The sequence below is a fragment of the Canis aureus genome, chromosome 11, assembly GCF_053574225.1.
Source record: "Canis aureus isolate CA01 chromosome 11, VMU_Caureus_v.1.0, whole genome shotgun sequence".
NCBI lineage: Eukaryota > Metazoa > Chordata > Mammalia > Carnivora > Canidae > Canis > Canis aureus.
In genome coordinates, this window is record NC_135621.1 from 53,042,618 (window position 1) to 53,057,820 (window position 15,203).

The 15,203-nt window shown below is 41.7% G+C and overlaps 1 protein-coding gene and 1 long non-coding RNA gene across 6 annotated transcripts in view; one reads left to right on the forward strand and one right to left on the reverse strand.

Moving 5' to 3' along the window:
• Nucleotides 1–8,981, reverse strand: part of LOC144324111 (uncharacterized) — a 262,943-nt gene extending 253,962 nt beyond the window's left edge. For all 3 annotated transcript variants that reach the window (XR_013389515.1, XR_013389513.1, XR_013389514.1), the window contains exons 1-2: nt 8,604–8,981; nt 8,152–8,194 (exon numbers count right to left, since the gene is read on the reverse strand). This is a non-coding gene — a long non-coding RNA (uncharacterized LOC144324111). The remainder of the gene's footprint in view (nt 1–8,151; nt 8,195–8,603) is intronic.
• FOXN2 (forkhead box N2) overlaps nt 8,842–15,203 on the forward strand; it is a 65,914-nt gene continuing 59,552 nt past the window's right edge. The window contains exon 1 of one of the 3 annotated variants that reach the window (XM_077915318.1): nt 8,842–8,997. The gene's annotated coding sequence lies outside the window, so the exon portion shown is untranslated. Of the gene's footprint in view, nt 8,998–9,124; nt 9,318–15,203 lie in introns of those variants that run through there. The other 2 variants (XM_077915320.1, XM_077915317.1) reach the window with 2 other exon arrangements.

Below are 15,203 nucleotides of genomic sequence, written 5' to 3' on the forward strand. Positions count from 1 at the left end.
CCTTATACTTTAATGTGTGTATGAATCACTTGTGAGAGTTAAAAATGTAGACTCTTATTTAGTGAGTTTGGAGTAGGGCCTGGGCTTCCGCATTTCTAATAAACTCCTGCTGATACTAATGCTGCTGAGTGCTTGACTATACTTTGAATATAGCAAGGATTAGAATGATCTCTAGAGGGGCACCTGTGTGGCTCAGTGGTTGAGCGTGTACCTTCGGCTCAAGTCGTGATCCCAGAGTCCTGGGATCAAGTCTCACACCAGGATCCCCACAGGGAGCCTGCTTCTCCCTCTGCCTATGTTTCTGCCTCTCTCTCTCTTTGTGTCTCTCATGAATAAGTAAATAAAATCTTTAAAAACAAAGAAGAATGATCTCTAGAGCTTTAAAAACTCTAATGTTAGTTTTTCTACTCAACCCAAAAGATTGTGTATTTTCCTAAGAATGATCTTAAGTTTACCAAAATGATAAGTTCTAGATTTCATCTCCATCTATTCCCCAGGTCTTAGTCTGTCTGCCTTTGTCTTTTCAAGTTCAACTGTGTTTCATTCTCTCAATGCCTCTCTTCTCTTTGTCTTTTGAAAGGTAAACACTGAACCTTTCGGACATGCATTTAACAATCTACACACAGTAAATATTGTGCCTCAGCCAGTTCATCTCAGCAAGAGCTAACTATGGAGGGTCTGGGAAATTTGCCACAAGTGAGTTATTTAAAGGTAGTTACGGTGACACTCTCTTCTAAATTTAGCATCTTAATGAACTTCTCCAGATTAAGGAGTAACTGTCTTGCACTCTTCCACCCTTTGTGTGAAAAACTTAGCACATACTTGAGACTGATTATTTTCTTTCCTGTGTTAGAGCCTTCAAACATTTCCATTCTCAAAATACTTCCTCAGCTGCTTTTTCCCCACATTATCCTTTTTCTGCAAAGAGGAGGAAGGGGTTATCCACTTTTCAAAGCTTCAATTACTGGAGCTGTCTCTCTCTGAGCCTCTACACAGCCCTATGTCTCCACATCCAACTACCCAACACATGGATCAGCAGTCCTTTTCTGTGAAGGTCTAGAGAGTAAATATTTTCAGCTCTGTGGTCCATAGGTTCTCTGTTGCAACTACTCAACTCTTGCTTGTGACATCAAAGCAGCCAAAGACAACATGTAAATGAATGTGTGTGGCTGTGTTCCATTAAAACTTTATTTACAAAAGCAGAAGGCAGGCCAGATTTGCCAACCTCCGTCCGACTCCCAAGGCCATAAGTTTGCTGACCCCTGATCTACATGCATGTTGAAACTGGACCAGTCAGATTACGGCTCCTGGGAATTTGGAGTTGGGACTGGGAAACTGAGTTAAGTAATAACTGTGGGTTGCTAAGCAAGAAAGTTGGGCAAACTGGGTGGAGGCCAGAGGCGCAGTGTGGGGGCCACTATGTGGGACTGCCATAGTATCACGCAGGCAGACAAGTAAGCAGAGAAGCCCGTTTGCAGAGGAAAGGAAGCAGACATACAAAGAAAAGCTCAGATCAGAGATCAGAAGATGAGGGAGGGAAAGCGGAGAAGGAGGGCTCTTGTAATGCTGGCTATGCTTCCCACAGTTCTGTCTCACATAATCCTTGCCTATTTTTATATTCGTTCCTCCTTTACTTTAGCCAGCTGGCATGAGTTTCTGTTTCTTGCAACCAGATAACCCCTAACTCGAGCAACCTTTTATACTCCAGACATTCCAAATGACTGATAGTACTCTGACTTGAACAGTCATGCTCTCACCTAGCTGAGGCTTTGCTAGGTATGGTTCCATTCCCCACCCCCACATTGCCACTTCTACTCCATATTCTTTTCTTTCTGCAAACTTTGCTCAGACATTATCTCCTGTGGCTGAATTAGGACTTGGTTCCCACTACGCCTTATGTAAAGCTCTATCATTGCACTTATAATGCCACATTATACTTTCTGATTTGCTTGTCTGTAGTTATAACTGTAACTTTTTTCTCTGTGCTATGTACAGGGTTTGGTATATGGTAAGAACTTAACATAGAGGTAAAGTTACACAGTGGTAAATATATCTGTAACATAGGATAGGTTCTAACCACCTTGAAGGCTCAGGATCCTCAGATGTCCCTTCCAGCTTCATGAGCCAAAACAGAAATAATACAAATTGATAAATTTATTCATATGTAAAAGACTATAGAAATGTACTCAATATGCCTTTATAATCAACTTTGCTAATAGTGTTGTTCAAACCTATGTTCTCACTGAATATTTTGTCTGCCTATTTTATCAGTAGCAGAATATGTTAACATCTCCCGCTAAAATTGTTGATCTTTCTATTCCTCCTCACATTTCTGTAATTTTTGCCCTATGTGCTATGAGGTTATGTTATTAGGGGAATACAACTTAGATTTTTTTTTTAATCTGGCAAAGTAGGGACACCTGGGTGGCTCAGTGGTTGAGCATCTGCCCTTGGCTCAGGTTGTGATCCCGGGGTCCTGGAATCAAGTTCCACATTGGGTTCCCCGCGAGAAGCCTGCTTCTCCCTCTGCCTGTGTCTCTGCCTCTCTCTCTGGGTCTCTCATGAATAAATAAATAAAATCTTTAAAAAAAATTCTGGCAAACTAAATCTTTATCATTATAAAGCATTTCTCTTCGTCTCTAGCAGTGCTTTTTGTGTTAGAATTTACTTACTCCAATATTAATATATTGCATGGTTTAGTTTTTTCCATCTCTTTTATTTCAACCTTCCTGCATTTTAATGTCCTAGATATATCCCTTGTAAACAGCATGTAGTTGGGTTTGGATTTTTTTGTCCAGTATGACAATCTATGCTAGCTGGTTATATGAATTGGTGGTCCCAGATTTATCATACCTACTAATATTTACACCTTTCTGTATTTCCCTCCCCTTGACTCCGGAATGGGCCTGTAATTTGTTTTATCCAACAGAATGTAGCAGAAGTGACCATAATCCTTCTGAAAGCCTTGAACTTGTGTGTAAGACGTCTGCCTATTCCCCTAGAGATTATGTGGAGGGGTCAAGTGGCGAGGAAGAAGTCATGGAACTATTTACAAAAAAACCAAAGAACTCAATCAACAGTGAGAACCAAGGCCACATACATATGATCTCAGTGAAGCTGGTCCAGCTAACCTCCAGCCATTGGAACTATCCTATAGCTGAGGTGCCAGACATGAGAAGTGAAGCAGCTATCTGGGATGGTTCAGCCCTAGCAGGCATCACCCAGAGATGAGATGAATGGTTCATCTATCCAATTTTGTGTCCTATCCATATTCCTGACCCATAGAATCATGAAATACAATAAAATGGTTGTAGTTTAAAGTTACTAATGAGGGTAGACTGTTAAATAGCAATAGATAACCAAAACAATCTTTTTCATTAAATTAGGATCTGTTTTCACTTAATGTAATTAGTGATATATTTGGGTTTAAATCTATCATTTGATGAAGTACTTTCTATTTGTCTTATCTGTTGTATGTCCTCATATTTTTCCTACTTTGCATTTAGACTGATTACTTTTTTTTTTTTTTTTAAGATTTTATTATTTGAGGGAGAGTGAGAGGAAGAGTGAGCTTATGTGGGGAGAAGGGCAAGGGGAGAGAATCTCAAGCAAATTCTGTGCGAAGCATGGAAACTGACACAGGGTTCCATCTCAGGAATCTGAGATCATGATCTGAGCCAAAATCAAGTTGGATACTTAACCAACTGAGCCACCCAGGCACCTCTAGATTGATTACTTTTGATTACTCCATTCCTTTTTTCCCCCTTATAGATTGGAAATTGCATAGTGTGATGGTTAATTTTATGTGTCCACTTGGCTATACCACAGTGTCCAGATATTTGTTCAAACACTATTCTAGACATTTCTGTGGAGGTGCTTTTGGATGAAATCTATAGTTTAATTGGTGGACTTTGTGTAAAGCAGATGACCCTCCATAATGTGAGTGGGCCTAATTCAATCAGTTGAAGGTCTTAATAGAAGAAAGACTTCCTGAGCAAGAAATAATTCTACCAGCAGACGGCCTTTGATCTTGAATTACAACTCTTCCCTGGGTAAACCTGCCAGCCTATCCTACAGATTTTGAACTTACCACACCTTCACAATCACTTGAGCCAATTCCTTAAAAAAAAAATCTGTGTGTGTGTGTGTGTGTGTGTGTATCCCTGTTAGTTCTTTTCCTCTGGAAAACCTTAACTAATAACCATAGCCTTGGGGCAACTGGGTGGCTCAGTCAGTTAAGCATCTGACTAGCAGTTTCAGCTCAGGGTCATGATCTCAGGGTTGTGAGAACAAGCCCTGTGTCTGGCTCCCTGCTCAGCTCAGAATCTGCTTGAGATTCTCTCCCTCTCCTGCTGCCTTTTCCTCCACTTGCTCTCTCTCTCTCTCTCTCTCAGAAAAAAAAACAAAAAACAAAAAACAAAAAAACAAAAAACAAAACCATAGTCTTTTACTATTCTCATAGTGATTTTTTTTTTAAGATTTTATTTATCTGAGAGAGTGAATGAGAGAAAGCATGAGCAGGAGGAGAGGCAGAGGCAGAGGGGGAGGGAGAAGCAGACTCCCCACTGACGTCCCAGCAGGGAACTGGATGCTGGGCTGGATCCCAGGACCACAGGATCATGACCTGAGCTGAAGGCAGATGCTAAACTGACTGAGCCACCCAGGCACACCTCTCTTAGTGATTATTTTAGAGATTATAAGATGCATTCTTGACTTATCAGAGTGTACTATTAATTGTAACTTTCTTCCATCCTCTTAGACAATAAATAGATTTTAGAACACTTGATTCCATTTACTTTCTCCTAACTTATATACCATTGTTGTATATTTTTAAATATGAAAGACATTGCTATTATTGGGTTATATACTCACTACCAATATTCATTTATATTTACCCACAATTTTATCATTTTAACTGATCTTAATTGCCTCAAGTTTCTTTGACATTATTACAACTGGGATCATTTTCCTTCTGCCTAAAGAATGCTAGTGTGAATCTGCTGGTAACAAACATTGTATTTAATTTTTTTGAAAATTTCTTAATTTCTCTTTCATTCTTAAACATTTGCTTTCAGTCTTTTAAAGTTATTATGCCATCATTTTCTGGCTTCAGACTATTCTATTAAAAAGTCAGTTCTAAGTCGAACTATTGTTTCTTTAAAGATCAAATTCTATTTTTTTCTAACTCTTCTACTACTATTTTTCTCTTTGTCTTTGGGTTTTAGCATTTTTTTCATGATCTAGCTATGTGTCAACTGTATGGATTAAAAAGATATGTATGTATATAACCTGCTGGGGATTTATTAACTCAAATATCATTTCTGTCCAATGTTTCCAGAATTCCAACTATGTGCATATTAAACTTTATCACTATATCTTTATGCGCTTTCCCTGTGCTCTGTATTTTCCACCCTTTTTCCTATGCTTCATTCTGGACAGTTTCTTCTCACTTATCCTCTAGTTCACAAATTCTATCTTCATCTGTGTCTAATATGCTGTTACACCCAACACTGAGTCATTTTCATTAGTGAATTCTTTGGTCCTAAAATTTTCATCTGGTTCTTTTTTTCAAATTTCTAGTTATCTGCCTAAATTTTTAACCTCATGTTTTCTTTATTTATACATTGAAAGCATTGTTATTTTCAAATCTGTGTCTGATAATTTCACAATCTGAATCCCTTTTGCTCTGTTTTTGTTCTTTGTAGTTTCAGTTGGTTCTTTTGCTTGTTTCTTTGGGTGACATTATTTTTCACTGTGTACTAGACATAGTTTTTGCAAAACTGTACAAATGATTTGAGGCCGAGAATATTACTTTACTTCAGAGAAAATTTCCCTTTGCTTCTGCCAAGGGCTTGGGGGCATTAGGCTAAAGGAATTCCCCTAATCCAATCTCAGGGTTGAGATGATATGAAACTAAGATGTCCCTCCTTTACTTCTAGGATATAACCATTCGGATTTCTTGTCCAAAGCAAGGGGGCTTCAACCAAGTCATCCTCCTTCTCCCTTTGCACATCCTGCGCTCTAATCACTAGCCCCTATTCCTGTTCAGCAACCTTCTATGGAATGGATAAGTGGATTCCCTGGGTTTCCATCAACTCTCAGATTATGGACTGTAATTTCTATCTTGTTAGCTCTCTAATACCTGATTTTTAAAATATTTTTTTAAGGTTTTTTTGTATCCTTAGTAGGAGAATTGGTCTAAATTACTGCCAATAACAGGGCCTATGGAAATATAGGTATTATGAAATACAGTTAGTTACTCTTAGGAAAGACACTGAAAAAGATCCTCAAAGGAAAAAAAATTTAGACTCTCATTCACAATTCTAACTTTTTAGCCCAACTGGCATACCAGTACTTAGGATCGTTATATCTTAGTCCTGGTATCTTGTAATTTGAGAAAAGTTACTTCTTTTATCAGCGTATATTATTCACCATCACCTTTGTCCTGAAAACTGTTCCAAGAAATTAAACTGTAAGGATGAAAAAGATATGGTCATTGACCTCAAGGGGCTTGAAGCCTACATTTCCGTATTGGCAAACTGGTTGTTTTTAGAATCACCAAGCTATGATCAAAGAGTCTTTGTTAAATATATGCAATAGAGTGTTAAATACATTGAACTGAAAACATGTATATTTGCATTCCTATCACTTTTCAGCCTAAATATAAAGGCATTTCAAACAATATATTTTCTAATGCATTTGTCTTCCAGTAAAGTTTATTAGTGAATATGTTCCTTTAAAGTATTTTGGAGAATGAAGAATACAAACTTCACAAGAGATCTTAAATGCCAGGATCCTCTTTTTCCTAAAGAGTTCAGCTCTGTTTTCATAGCCTTTTTACTCTTGTAAACTCCTGGGGAAAGCTACTCACTCTGAATCATCATTAGTTTTAATCAGAGCTTTTCCTTGATAGGCGTTCAAAGTCCTCTAAAATAGCCTTTAAGTATACAAGTGTCCCTGGACTCTAAACTAAGTGTGACAGATTTCCCAAGAGACCTCAGCCTTATCCACAGCGATTATTTAAATGTTCCCAGCCTCTCTACTCAGTAGAGAGGCCCAGCAGAGAGATCTTAGTGGATGCTAATGCAGTACATTCATTACTTGACCTTGGACAAGTTACATGACTGTTCTGGATTTGTTTTTGCATCCATGATAAACTGGGCTCCTAGATGACCTATCTTTAAAGTATATATTCATTCCAGATTTCAAATTCTGGGATTCTTCTAGAGTTGAGGAGGACTGTTTGGTCACCTGAGTTTAAAACTGATTAGAAGGAAAAATAGAAACTAAAGTTCAATATATCAAATAAGATACTATTACAATAACCTGTAGGGAGAGGAAGACCTATATTATACTAGTGATCACCATGGCCACTAGAGATAAAGCAAAACTAAGGTAGGAAGAGGCTGTGGCTCTTCACAAGCCACCTCCTGTCAGTCTTCCTTTCTCCCTAGCGTGTTTGTGGTAAAAAAAAAAAAAAAAAAAAAAAAAAAAACTACTATATTCTAGTAGTTCTGAAAACTAGTAATTCTACTATATTCTTCCTCTAGGAACGTCCTTCAACTTGTCCACATGAGGGGGTAACAGTGATTGATTGCTCTGAAGGGAGAAAATGAAGCAACTCTTGTTTTAATTGAAGCTTACTGTATCTTTGCCAGGTGGCCTCTTACTCCAAATGCAGTCATGAGGACTTTCAGGACGGTGTAATGAGAAATAAATGGAACTAGTAGCTGATTTTGGACAAATCCTATAGATACAACATTTTCCTCTGTGGAATGAGGGTTGAACACTTCCATTTTTGTTTTTATACATTCTGATGCCTAGAATTCTTCTATGTCTCTGTCATCTCCACAGCTTGACTTGTTTTATTGTCAGTAGGCAGCTCGTTTCATAATCAGCTCACTTTATACTCATGGCCTGGCACATAGTAAATATTCAGTTAACATTCATTGTTCTGGAAGAAAGTGAGCCTCCTATGACACCAGCCACTATGCATGTCTCTTTCACATACCTTTTCTCTCCATCCATTCAGCACATTAGTGACAGGGATCATTACTCTAGTTTTTGAAGATGTGGATAATATAGATACTCAGAAATTTAGTGATCAGAATCATAATTTTTGTAAAATAGAGCCTTAGTTCTGCCACTTACCTTGTATTTGTCAGGTTAATTTCCTAAGCCTCGGTTTCCTTATCTGTAAAGTGGGAATTTGTAAGAGTTAAGGTAGGGTTTGCAGATTTACCAAAAAAGAAAAAAAAAAAACAAAACAGGAAGTGTATCTCCAAATGGAACATTCTTATATTAAAAAAATATTCTACATTTACCTGAAAAAAAAATTTTTTTACCTGAAATTCTGATATAATTGGACACTCCTGTGTTTTATCTGGCAACGCTATCTTAGCATCATGGTTATTACAATGCACGTAAAGAATTTAGCTCGGTCCCTAGCACTTAGTGAGGCCTCAGGAAATGCGATGCTTATTAAATTTTGGGTCTGATTCCAGAGTCTTTTTTTTTTTCTTTACCACAAACACGCTAAGCTCAGTTTCTTCTTAAAATTCCAGTCAAGCGAGTGCAATATGAAGTTCACACTCACGCTTTACCGTTTCGACAGCGCTTTCAAAGCCCGGGCAATGGCGGAAGGCTCCCGGGGGCCCCCACAGGAGCCCGGGCTGTCGAGGGGCCCCGCCGCAGTCCCCGCGCCAGGACGCGCCGGCCGCGCCGCCGGGGAGGCCGCCCTAGCCCCGCCCCCGGGCCTCCCCGGCCACTCAGCGGCCGCGCCGCGCCCCGCCGCGCTCCGATAGGCCCTTCCGGGACAGGCGAGGCCTTTCCATTTTTCCCGCCTTCCCAGCCTCTCCTCAGCCCGAACCCGGCCCGGGCCCACACAGCGCCTCCGCCCTGCCTTCCGTGCGAACCCCGCCCTTCCGGACACCGCATCTCCCTTCCTTCCTCGCCAGCCGTCCGGAGCCGCCTGCGAGGCCCCGCGCCGGCCCTTAGGTAGGAGGTGGGCGGGGCACCGAGGGGCGGACCGAGCCCCTCCCGAGGGGCCGCGGGGGGCGGGGACCGCGGGGGGCGGGGCTAATCGCCTCGGCGCCGCGTTGCCATGGCAGCGGGGGAGGGTGCCGGGAGGGGGAGGAAGCGAGCGGGAGGGGGATGTGGTGCTGCCGCGGCCGCCACCGCAGCTGCCGCTGCCTGCTCTTTGCCGCGTCTTCCCGGAGGCGGCTGCTGGAAGCCGCCGGGAGCAGCTGCGGGGCTCTGCCATATTGTGTCCTCCCCTGCCCGCCCCTCGCCTCCCCGCCGCGGCGGCCGAGCAGACGGTGAGTCCCGCGCGGAGTGGCGCCCTGCGGGGCCGGCGCCGCCGGGCGTCCGCGCTCCCCGCCCCGGCCCGCGCCGCGGCTCCCGGGGCGGAGGCAGCGCGTGCGGCGGCGGCCGGCGGCCGGCGTGGGGCGCGGAGGCGGCTGTCCCGTGACGCGCCCGGACATTTTTGTCCTGTGAGGAATTGGCGCCGGCACGGGGCGGGGAGGGGGGCGCGCTGTCCCCGGCGCGCGGCGTGGGTCCCGTGTGGGCTCCGGGGCGTGGGGGCGGCCCCGTGAGGAGTTCGGAGTTGTTGGCGAGCGGCAGGGACTGCCCGGGGGCGGGTGCCGGCGGCCCGGCGAGGCTCCGCTCGGGGCCAGGCTGCTGTCGGAGGAAGTGCCCCGAGCCCCTCGGGAGCGTGTGCAGCGCCCCCGCCCCCGCCCCCGCCCCCGCCGAGTGGAGCGCGACGTGCCGGGCGTGGAGGGCGGCCCGGCTGGGCCCCGCCGAGGCGCGCCCGGGGAGGCGCCGGACGGACGCTGCGCGCAGGCCACTTGCAGCCCCCCGGGCGGCGGGGCTCGGGGCACAGGGGCGGGGCCCGGATGTGGGGGGCGCCCCGGCCCCTGGCCCCTCCCCCGCGGGCGCCCGTCGGGGGGCGGGGGGAGTTAGGGTTTTTCTGCGCCGCTGTACGGCCACTTCCTGTTCGCCGCCGCTGGGGCCCGTGGGTACCTCTGCCCCTCGGTCTTCTGCCTGGGGCGGGGGGCGGGCCGTGGGGGCGTGTGCGAGGCCCTCCGCCCGCGGGGTTGGCCTCGCCGCAGCCGCAGCGGCGAGTCTGAAACCCCGGCGGCCGGTGGGAGGCAGGGGAAAGCCGCCCGTGTGCGCGCCCCTGCACCCTCCACCCTCCACCCTCCACCCTCCACCCTCCACGCTCCTGCAGCTCCACCTTTGCGAAATGCCTCCGTTCCCACCTCCGGTCGCTGGAGTGGGCGTAGCGACTTCAGTGGGGGTGCACTCTCGGGCTCTTCGTGGACCCGATTTCTGCTTGAAAGTCTCTTTAAGGCAGCCTCTGTACTTTACCTTACAGGAAAGGGGGGGAAAAAAGTCTTGGCGTGCAGAGAAACGGCACAGCGCCTCTTCTGCCGCGACTCCGGGGTGGAGGGAGGGGGGCAGTTATTTGTTTCCAGGTTAGTTAGTGCGGTCTCTCCTGCCTGCCTTCTGATTGTGACAGCCACGTGGCCGCCCGAGTGTGAGAGTTGCCCTAGCGCCGCTCGGTCTGAGGCTTCCTGGGTACCAGGGGCTTTGTGATCGTGCTGTAGCCTTGCATCCACACTTACTTTGGCGTTTTCTGAGATGAGGAACTGGAAAGAACTGAACTTGTTCATGTCTGTCTCTGTTCCGCATTTTAAGACTTTGTTTCCTTGCCGTCCGTGTATATATGGACGTTTTTTGCCTTCCTCCGCTGTTTTGATGATTCATGCCTAAAATCTCAGCAGTGTTAGGTATCATTAAAGAGTGGTGGGGGAAGAGAGTAGTACATTATGAAGTTCCTCAACTCTGGGAAAAAAAAAAAAAGCCGTTTGTATTTCAGAAGCATCAGTGAGAGGTTCTAACGCAAGAAGAAATCATCACGTTCTGGAGTATTTCTTTTTTTGAGTTTTATAGAAATCTTATTTTTTTTCTTCTTCCATAAAAATTGTGACCTGAGAAGATATGACTGAAAATACTTGTTTAGGGATGAAATAAATACTTGTTTGGTTAAAAAAAAAAAAAAAAAAAAAGTTTGGTTTGTGTGCACTTTCTTAAACTCATTTTTGGAAAAGTATTCATGTTTAATGTGACTGTTAACATGAACAGATTTTCTTTTAAGGAACGAAATTTAATTTTGAGAATACATGAAAGCAAAGAGTCAAAGGGTTGAAGATTTTTTTAAAAATCCAAGCTTTTGGAGAGTTTGGAAAATTTTAGAATTTAGGTGTAATCTCTGCATACTAAGGCATGTTTCGTTTTGTAAATGCTTTGGTGGATTTGAATTATTTCTGTAACATGTTTTTTTTAAAATCAGTTTTACTTGGAGGGTGCTAAACCACAGGAAACATTTAGAAGGTTTGAAACAATTATGTAGAGAAGTTATAGCAGCACCGTTTATTAGAATTTAGTTATGCCATAACAACAGTTCTCAATCAATGAAGTTAATAGATAAAAAGATTTGGAGAGGATTCAGTACAGAAAAGATAATGGGATTGAGAAATGAGTGTATGTGCTGGCCACTAAGAGCAATGCTTAGTTGAGAAAGAAAAGTAAATAGGTGATGAAATACTTATATAAAGCAGGAAGCAGTGAAAACATATGCTGTAAGATAACGGCATTATTAGTTATGAGATCCAACTATCAAATGAAACTTTAAAAAGTGCCATCCAAACAGGACTTACTCTTGTTTTTATGGTAGTTTAGCTACTCAGAGGATGTATTGTGTGTTGCTGTTTTAGATTGTTGTCATTTTGGTAACTGGGTTTTGCGCAAATGCAAGAAGTCCTCCAAAAAAGTTTTGAGGGTCCAATCTTTGCTGATTTCTTAGGGAAGAAACAGAGGTCTACGATTTGAATCCCTATTCTTTGATTGAAAAGACTAGATTAACATCCATGAAGATAAGAATTTATACTGTGAGAGGATATAGTTAGGAGTTAAATTGTATAATTCAGGGGGGTGCTGTAAGGCTTAAAAGAAGGAACCTAGAGTTTTGATTAGATAGGGGAGGCTTCATTCTTTCTCAAGTCTAACCATGTTACTCCTATTAGATTAATCTTCCTGAACATTATATCACTCTTATGTCAAGCATGAATTGTATCATCCTTTATGTCAAGCATGAATACCAAATTTCTTCTCAGGACTTTTCAAACTTTGGTCCCTGTCTTCTCCCGTTTTACCATCCACTAACCTTCAGGAACTGTTCTTTATTTACTACTTCGATGTTTTTTGTTTTTTTTTTTTTAATTTTTATTTATTATTTATGATAGTCACAGAGAGAGAGGCAGAGACATAGGCAGAGGGAGAAGCAGGCTCCATGCACTGGGAGCCCGACGTGGGATTCGATCCCAGGTCTCCAGGATCGCGCCCTGGGCCAAAGGCAGGCGCCAAACTGCTGCGCCACCCAGGGATCCCTACTACTTCGATGTTGTATAACTATTTACTTCTTGCCTTTGCTGGTGTAGTATTTTTCTGTTGGAAATGCACCTGCTCATGTCCTCTTAACCCCTGAAGAAATACTCGGGCTTGGGTCTTGGCTGCCCTGAGAGCCTTAGAATCATAGAGTTTTAGACCTGCCCTCACCTGTCCAACTGAAAATTCTTTACCTTCTCAAATATCATGTAATTCTTTTGGCTGTAGCATTCTGTACCGCCATGTTTTCACTTAATAAATACTTTCTGAGCACTTCTATGAGGCAGGCACTGTTACAGGAACTGAGAATACAGCTTTGAATGAAACAAATGCCTGTGTTCTTCATTAGTCATTTTTTTAGGTTTGATCACCCCAAGAAGATTGTAAAGTATTTGACCACCCAGAAGAATCTTATTTTCTTGTGTATATGTGATGTGCTTAGTGAGTATTTAATTTTTTTCTGAATAAAAGAAAGGCAGGACTTACGAGGCAGAAAGATGGGTGGAAGGATCTTTACAAGTGAAGAGTACAAAAGCATAACCAATTATGGATGGTCTTGAAAGTATCACTTCTGAATTTAAATATGGTTTAGCACCCAAAAAAAGATGTCATTTGAGCCTTGGAATATGAAAATCCTTATTTGAAGAAGGTTCTTTGATAGCAGTATGTAGTACTAGTTATTAACTGTGGGGATGGAGAGACATGGGAAGGGGAGAAATCTATTGAAGAAAAAATTAGTAACTATGAAAGGGAGGTTTGGAGGAGGAACATCATCAAGAAGATGGTGAATTTAGTTGAGTGTAAAGTGAACTAGAGGTAGTAAGGGGAATATAGCTTTTAAGTGACTAAAGATTAGAAATGTGGGATGGTCCATTCAATATAGAAGTGACAGCTAACGTTGCGAATTTATGTTGTAGCGTGAAATGAAATATTGAGGACTAAGAATGATACTTTAGAGAAACTAAAATTGAGAGGGCGTTTGCTTTGGTCATATATAATTTCATAATTAATACTATAGACTAATACATGCCTACAGTATTGTTTTTATTAATAATTTTATTTCCACTATCCACTATAGAAGTATGCTATCTTTGTCTTAATCACCAAACATAGACCAAAAGAATGTTTATCAACATTTGCTTCCAGAGGATTTTGATCATTCCTTATTTTCCTTACTCTGTTTTTTTATTTAAATAAGTTTTTTTAGATTAGTTTTACATTTACAGAAAAGTTGCAAGATAGTATACCTTACTCAGTTTTCATTTCATTTTCGTTGTTAACTTCTTATTTTACTACGGTACATTTGTCATAACTAAGGGAACAAAATTGCTACATTTCTAATAAGTAAACTACACACTCTATTCAGATTTCACTAGTCAGAAATGTTAGAGAATGTCCCTCAGTTGAGAGTTGTCTAATATTTTCTTCATGAGTAGACTAGGGTCATGCGTTTTAGGGAGGAAGACAATAGAGGTGAAGTGCCATTCTTATCACATTACTCTAAGGGTATATAATAACAATATGATAAAATTGAGGATATTCACAATCACTCTTTGAGGTCTTTGTTTGCCAGATTTGACCCCCATCCCTTCCCTACTCTTTTAGAAACGAGTTGCTAAGCATATCCCATACTTAAGGCCTTAATCTAATTTTGATTCATATATTTTTTTATTGCCCTCAAGCTAATTTTCTTTTCGATAAGTAAACATTTAAACTTGGATAGATATTTTTTGAGCATCTGCTGTATTTTGGTGCTAAGAATATAGTGGTGAACAAGAGATGTAATTTCTACTCTTCTGGAGTTGGCTTGATATAAAATTTATCCCCTCACTTACATAGATGTTGATGTTGTTATGAACATAGTATTATGATAGACCTAAAAGGCAAAATAAATCAAAAGGTTAAATATATGTACCATAAGAATAACTGCCTTTTTGTACCAACACAGATAAAGAAAAATTACTTTGATTCTCCCCAATACACGTATTCCTGTGGAATTACCAAGAGAGTTTAATTACCATTAATTAGCCTCATAATCTATAAAGTTTGCAAGTTGTATAAGAAAACTTTTGGCTTCTGGATTGTATTTTTTTAAGTATTTGGTTCTGTTGCCACTTAGAAATGGTTTGAAATATGTGTTGGGGAAAACACATTGGGAAAAGGATAGCTCTATTCTCTTCTTTATGAGAGGATGTAATTTTTATTTATGGAAAAGAAAATAAAGTTTCGAGAGTGATAATAGACATTTTTGAAGGGAAGTCACTGTATAATTAAGAGAAGAGTAATGCCATTCTAATACTGGGAATGTTATTGAGAATATTATCAATAAAATAGTGCCAGTTTTATTGAACAACAAAATTTGATGAAAGACTTGTTGAATGAGGATTTCAGTTAATTTTTTTCTAGTTAACTGGGTTACTAGAACTCTTGAGTTTGGAAGTCTTACTGAAATTCTAAAATGTTCTTAATACATTATACGTTTTACGCTATGGTACAGCCCACTGAGCATAATTTAATATTTAAGTTATGATTTTGACACAGAGCTAATATAGTACTTCAGAGTTTTATTCATAACCGTGGAGGTAGAGAATTGAGAAAATTGATGAACTTATTCTTGTGGTTTATCTTAAAAGAGGAAATACAGAAAAAGAAATGATTTCTTGTACATTAAGGTTTTCCTGTTCCTTTTGTTTGCCCCATGCCTTTGTCTAGCTTCTCCATCCTTAAAAGTTCAGTTTGAATGCTACCTCTTCTAT